This window comes from Nanorana parkeri, unplaced genomic scaffold (genome assembly GCF_000935625.1).
Source record: "Nanorana parkeri isolate BGI_ZX_2015 unplaced genomic scaffold, ASM93562v1 scaffold309, whole genome shotgun sequence".
NCBI lineage: Eukaryota > Metazoa > Chordata > Amphibia > Anura > Dicroglossidae > Nanorana > Nanorana parkeri.
In genome coordinates, this window is record NW_017306577.1 from 252386 (window position 1) to 258401 (window position 6016).

General features: G+C 46.5%; 1 long non-coding RNA gene across 1 annotated transcript; it reads right to left on the reverse strand.

Moving 5' to 3' along the window:
* Positions 1–428: 428 nt before the first annotated feature.
* Positions 429–3650, reverse strand: LOC108788159. Its single transcript, XR_001941317.1, has 3 exons — positions 3583–3650; positions 2638–2797; positions 429–525 (listed from the first exon to the last, which is right to left on the reverse strand). It is a non-coding gene; the product is annotated as an uncharacterized LOC108788159 (long non-coding RNA).
* Positions 3651–6016: the final 2366 nt, after the last annotated feature.

The following is a 6016-nucleotide window of genomic DNA, read 5'->3' on the forward strand; positions in this document are numbered from 1 at the left end:
CTGCTCCATTATGGGGGCAGCCCGATTTCCCATTCTACAGGCCCACGGAGACATTGTATAGGACAGATAAAATGCACACATTTCACTTGTGTGTTTAGATGTTTGCTTGGAGTTCTGCCTTCATTCTATTTGGAATAATTACATCCTGCAAGCAGTACACATAACATATTTTTCAACTATATATAAAAGTTCTTCAACTTACAGCTATCAGAGACGGACAGGTCAGTTCCCACTCCACTAGAAGAGCCAAACAGAATGACATATTAATAAAAGCAACGGACATTTGATTGATTTTAATATAACAGAGATTAGCATTTAGTTCTCAACAGCAAACTACACTACACGCTGCACAGAAAGCCAGAGGAAAGCGATTTTCTCTTTGGAACACCGGCTCGATTTACCTATCACAGGTCCGGTCCACCTCAGCGTAGATATCAGATGTGCCAGAGTTGATCAGTAAATGTTGATTGCCAAAGGACAATATATCTTTGCTAATATCCACACAAGACACCGGGACGAAGCCATCTGTGAAATGACATGAAGACAACGAGGGTTATGATGTCAGAGTTTTAAGATGAATTATTTAAACTTAATGCAAGGTAAAAATCACCAGTAACTTACAAAGAAACATATACACGTGTGTGTATATGTATGTATGTATGTACAGGTGAAACTCGAATAATTAGAATATCGTGCAAAAGTAATTGCAGTAAGTTCTGCAAAAGGGGCCCAAACCAAGTACTGAGTACATATGCATGCTTGTACTTTTCAGAGGTCCGATATTGTTGTATATATGTATATGTAATGAGTCTCTCTCATATATTAGTTTCACCTTTTAAGTAGCATTAGTGAAATAAATGAACTTTGCACGATATTCTAATTATTCGAGTTTCACACATACACATACATACATACATACATACATACATACATACAGGGGCGTCCTGTGATGGACGATGGCAGAGAGAGGAGGGGACGTTCAACTGGCGGGATAAGGTATGCCGCTGGGTCCCCTCCTCTCCCGCAACTGTCGGGCTCTCGATCTATGACCGAGTGCCCGACTTTTCAGAGGGTGTGACACCAAAATGACTGTCAGATGCCACTATCCTAAAACGCCACCTGGAGCCGGTGATAGTGCTTTGGGGGGTATGGTGACTGATGCAGTAGGACAGGCGGCTGTGTTAGAGCTGTCCCTGTCAGCGGCTCTCCGTCTTTGAGCTCAGGTGGACGCCAGCCAGAACATCCCGCTCAGCTTCCTGGCAACCAATGACGTCAGCGAGCTGGGTGGGAAGCCAGACAGAGCCACAGGTATAAACTATATGGCCAAACAACTCTAAATGTGCCCACACACCTTACAATTTATCTGCAGATTTTTGGTGGTCAGATGGAAAAAGTGCAACAGATTGGGCCAGGTGGAGATTACTCCATCCACACAGTGTAGATGGAGGAATCTGTTGCACCTTTTCCATCTGACCACAGACAATCTGCAGATAATTGTAAGGTGTGTGGGCAGCTTAACACTCCTTTCTATATGACCAAATGTATGTAGATGCTCCTGAAGATGATTGCATTCAGGTGCCTCCAGTGAAGGGTCCTGTTAATTCTACAACAAAGACATTTTAGACAATTGTGCTCTTCCATGCATTTGTGAAGGCCCTTTTCTGTTCCACCATGCCCTCTGTGTGCAGAGCCAGCTCCATAAAAACATGGTTTGGCCAGTTTTGTGTGGAGGATCTCGAGTGTCCTGCACACTGACCTCAACCCATTGGGATGAATTGGAACGCCGAATGTGAGCCAGGTCTTCTCATCCAACATCAGTACCAAATGGGCACAAATTCCCACAGGCACATTCCTAAATCTTATGGAAAGCCTTCCCAGAAGAGTGGAGGCTGTTATGGCCACGAAGGGGACAACTGGCCATGGTTGTGGAATGTGATGTCCTATAACCCTACATAGGTGTGATGGTCAGGAGCAGGGGCGTCCTGAGGCCGGGTGTCACCTGGAGCTGTTACCAGGCGACACCCCGTTGTGGACATAATGGTGCACTTGCGGCGATCTTATTGATACCTGCCGGCTGCCATCTTGGTGATGGACGTGGCCAGGGAGAGGAGGAGACAGTCACCCGGCGGGATAAGGTATAAGGTCCATGACCGAGTGCCCGACTTTTCAGAGGGGGCGACGCCAAAAACACTGTCAGTCATTTTGGTGTCACCTCTCCAATGGTGTCACCCTTGTGTGGGCCGCACCCCCCTTGTGACGCCACTGGTCAGGAGCCCACAAGTAGACCACCCTACGTAAAAGCCACATGTGATGCTGAGCCTCCATGATTGAAAGAACTAAAATGCAATGAATGAAAAGGGGTGGGGCCAGAGACAGCCATGCTCCAGAAACCAGCCCTAGATGATACTGGACGTCCTCCAGCCAGGAAATGGGTGGAGCTCTATCTGACTTGCTGCAGCTTCTAATGCACATTGTGAGAAGTTCCCAGTGTGCAGTGAAATCAGAGGAAGCAATTTCAGTTCAGGAGAGGTGCCGGTACTGTGCAAGACTGAAGGGAAGGAGGTCAGCTGATTGTGTCATTATTATATTCCATGACACAAAACTGAAGAAAGAACATTTATGTTTACAAGGACGCACAGTTTCCTTGGATGTCTTTCACCAGCCATTTCCCCGGGGGACAATCGGTGATCCGAATGACATCAACTACGTCCCCTCTCTTCAGCGGCAGCGTGTTCTTCTCAGGCTTAAAGTCCTGGACGATGGTGGTGGTGTACAAGGTGTCCTCCAGGCCGGTGACCTGAACATACAAAGAATGTCTGGAGTTACCCAAAGCAGCCAATCAGAATTTCCTTTTCTCTGCATCCTGCACCCCAGATCATCTCTGGTGAGCGTTAGAGCCCATTTACTCCCATGCAACGCAATAACGCAGGGCTATTCATTGTCAATGGCACCTCGACTCACTGTACAGTTGCTGCCTTAGATGCAATGCATGTTAACATATGTGCATTAGGAGTGGACACCCCAACGAGCCATGAAAGTGTAAATGGGCCCTCAGGAATTGCGTTTGGGACCCTTTCATGGTTAAAGTGCAACTGAAGCCAATACTTTTTTTTAGTTATAGAGAGAGTAGAGAGGGATTAGAACCCCCCGTCGATTTTTTGTTGCCATCTGTGCCCCCGTTAGGGAGATTCACCCTCTCTATTTGCCCTGGTGACCACCATCACTGAAAGGGAAGGAAAATCCCTAATTTTGGGTTGTCACCAGAACAGGAATAGGAGGGGAAATCTTCCAATGGAAACCCTGCTGACCACCTGGGATTTGCCTTACTTTGGAGGGATTTCTTCTCACTTCCTACTGCGGCCATCAGACAGGAAATAAAGGGAAATCTCCCCCAATGGGACACAGATGGCAAAAAAAGCTGACAAGGGTTTTAGCCCTCCCTTATTCAAAATGAAGAAAGATTTTGACTTCAGTTCCAATTTAATCCTGGAGTAAATCAGCAGTGGAAGTTCAAAAGGTTTTGTTACATTCTATCAGATTCCCCAACTCTATTTGCAGGAGGCCGAAAACTAAAAGGTTTACCTTGAACTTTTTCCGAAACGTCTGTTCACTTTTGGATATTTTCCCATCTCTCGGAAGGGTAACCCTGTTAGAGTCCAGATCCCCAGTGCTTTCAGAGTTTGTAAAAAAGGAGAAAGGAAGATTGTCAACCCAAAACGCCATCAGAATCATAACCAGTGCGTGAATGCGTGATAAGAAAGAAGTGTTACTATGTAGACTGCACAGAGGCTTCTCTGGGGGTTATACAGGAAATATGAAGACATGGTTAAAAGGGACAGTCCACCTCAAACTATTTTTTATTATATTTTTGGCTGCTGTTGGCAGGTTGGAGTAATGAATTGGCACCTAATGGCTATCCCCTCTTCCCTGGAAATCTTATTCTTCCTGCTATACTCTCCATGTAACAGGGAGCATGAAATTACCTCATAACAGTTGAAGGTTGGCGGAGCTAGGAACTCAGCTGCAGAACTCTCACTGATGGGGGTCCCCAGGACTTATATGAAGGCCAAAGGGTGATTCATCTTGACATGTTCTATCCAAAACTGAAGTGACCCTTTTATAACAGCAGAATGAAGCATCCAAACAACACGCCAGCTACTCAGATCTCTTTAAAAAGCTCAAGTGCAACATTTTAATAATTAACTAAAGCCGTGGTTCTCAACTGGTGGGTTGTGACCCAAAACTGGGTCGCGACCCCGTGTTCAGTGGGTCACCGCAGGCCTTCAACTTTTCCAGGCAAAGCGCTCCTCAGCCTCCCTCTAGCGCAGCACTGTCAGTTCTCACACCAAGCAGCCATTCAAAATGTGCTTCCCGGTGCCGAGTGTCAGCTTGAGGTGGGGTGAGCTGGGGGTATGGCCAAAAGGGAGCTCTATCCATATGTGCATTGCTTACAGCTCCCACATGTGCCCTGTAGGAGGTGCCTGGACCGGAGTGACGTCACTTTCTGGCTCACGACACCTCTTAGGGTTGCCACCTTTTCTTCCAGCGAAAACCGTACACACTCTAGCGACCCAAGGAAATTATTTTGGGAGAATGAGTCGCGGCTTATTCATATGTAAATAGCGCCACCAGGGGCGTAACTAGAAATCACAGATAGTAGCCCCTATCTGCCTGACATCTTGCGTCCGGGTTTCAGCTTCCAGGAAAACCCGAATACAACATTCAAAACCTGGACTGTCCGAGTGAATCCTGGACAGGTGGCAACCCTAGCACCTCTACCACGCAATCACACCTACCGTGCATTCTGGTGAGGGAGGTGTGTTGCATTGCCATTCATCTGAATGGCACCCCAAACACACCTCCCACCCACAGTTCGATCGCCCGCCCCGAAATGCACGGTACCGCAATGCCGTGCGACTTGGGTCACGACTTAATGACCAAGGACAAATGTGGGTCCTGAGCTTACACAGGTTGACAACCACTGAACTAGAGTGTCCCTTTAAATATTAACCCTTTCACGTTGCATTCTGCACTTGTTTCTAGAATCCTCTTTGATACATCCAGGCTTCCCCATCCACCTGATAGGAATGGACAGACGGCTATAGCGCGGGCTCATCAACTTACCTGCAAAAGCCTTCTGAGACAGATGATCTAAAGCCTGGGTAGGAGCCATTCTGATCTCTGGATGCACTAAGAAAACAGGAATGTGCATGCGATTTATTTTTCTTTTACTCACTTTACAGCCCAAAGTATAAGTTAAATTTTATCTACTAATCATTACATTTATTTTACACCAAACATGAGTACCTGAATGTATCATTATATTAGCGGACCTGTGAATCTACATTACTGGAATCATTCTGTGATAATGGAGGGTCTGCTTTCATTGCAATCATGGGTGAGAATTGGGGACTGCCTTGCCAAGATAATTTGTAATAATCGGTGACACTTGTGGATCTGTAATAAGCGAGGGACTGTTTTCACTGTAATAACCTGTCTAGGAACGTCACCTGAAGGGATCATTAAATAATATTAATTCTTGACATCCCCATGAATCATTATCATGACCTCCGTGGGTGTAAAATGCAACACAGTGCACGTCATGTGCAATGTTTGCATCCCTTGAGCAACCGTTTGAGGGCGACTACTGCTGTGCGAGATGTGAGCGAGTGGCTTGTTTAGACGCCCAGATCCTTGATCTAAAGAAGCGACTGGCCACCCTGAGGAGCATTAACATGGAGATGAGATTGGAGGAGGGTGGTAGCATGGGGGAGCAGGACCCAGAAGTGGGTAGCAGACACACACACACACACTGAACTGGATGGACCTTGACCTTTCTTCAACCTCACCTACTATGTTTCTTATAATCCCCAGGCTGGGAGGGGGGAATGGCAGCACTCTGAGTCAATTAGGGCTTTCTGCGAGCAAGCATAGAGGAAAGGCAAAGAGGAGGAGGATTTGAATTAGCTACTGCAATTTCACTGTCCAATCACAAGCTGGGGTGTGTTTGTTTGAT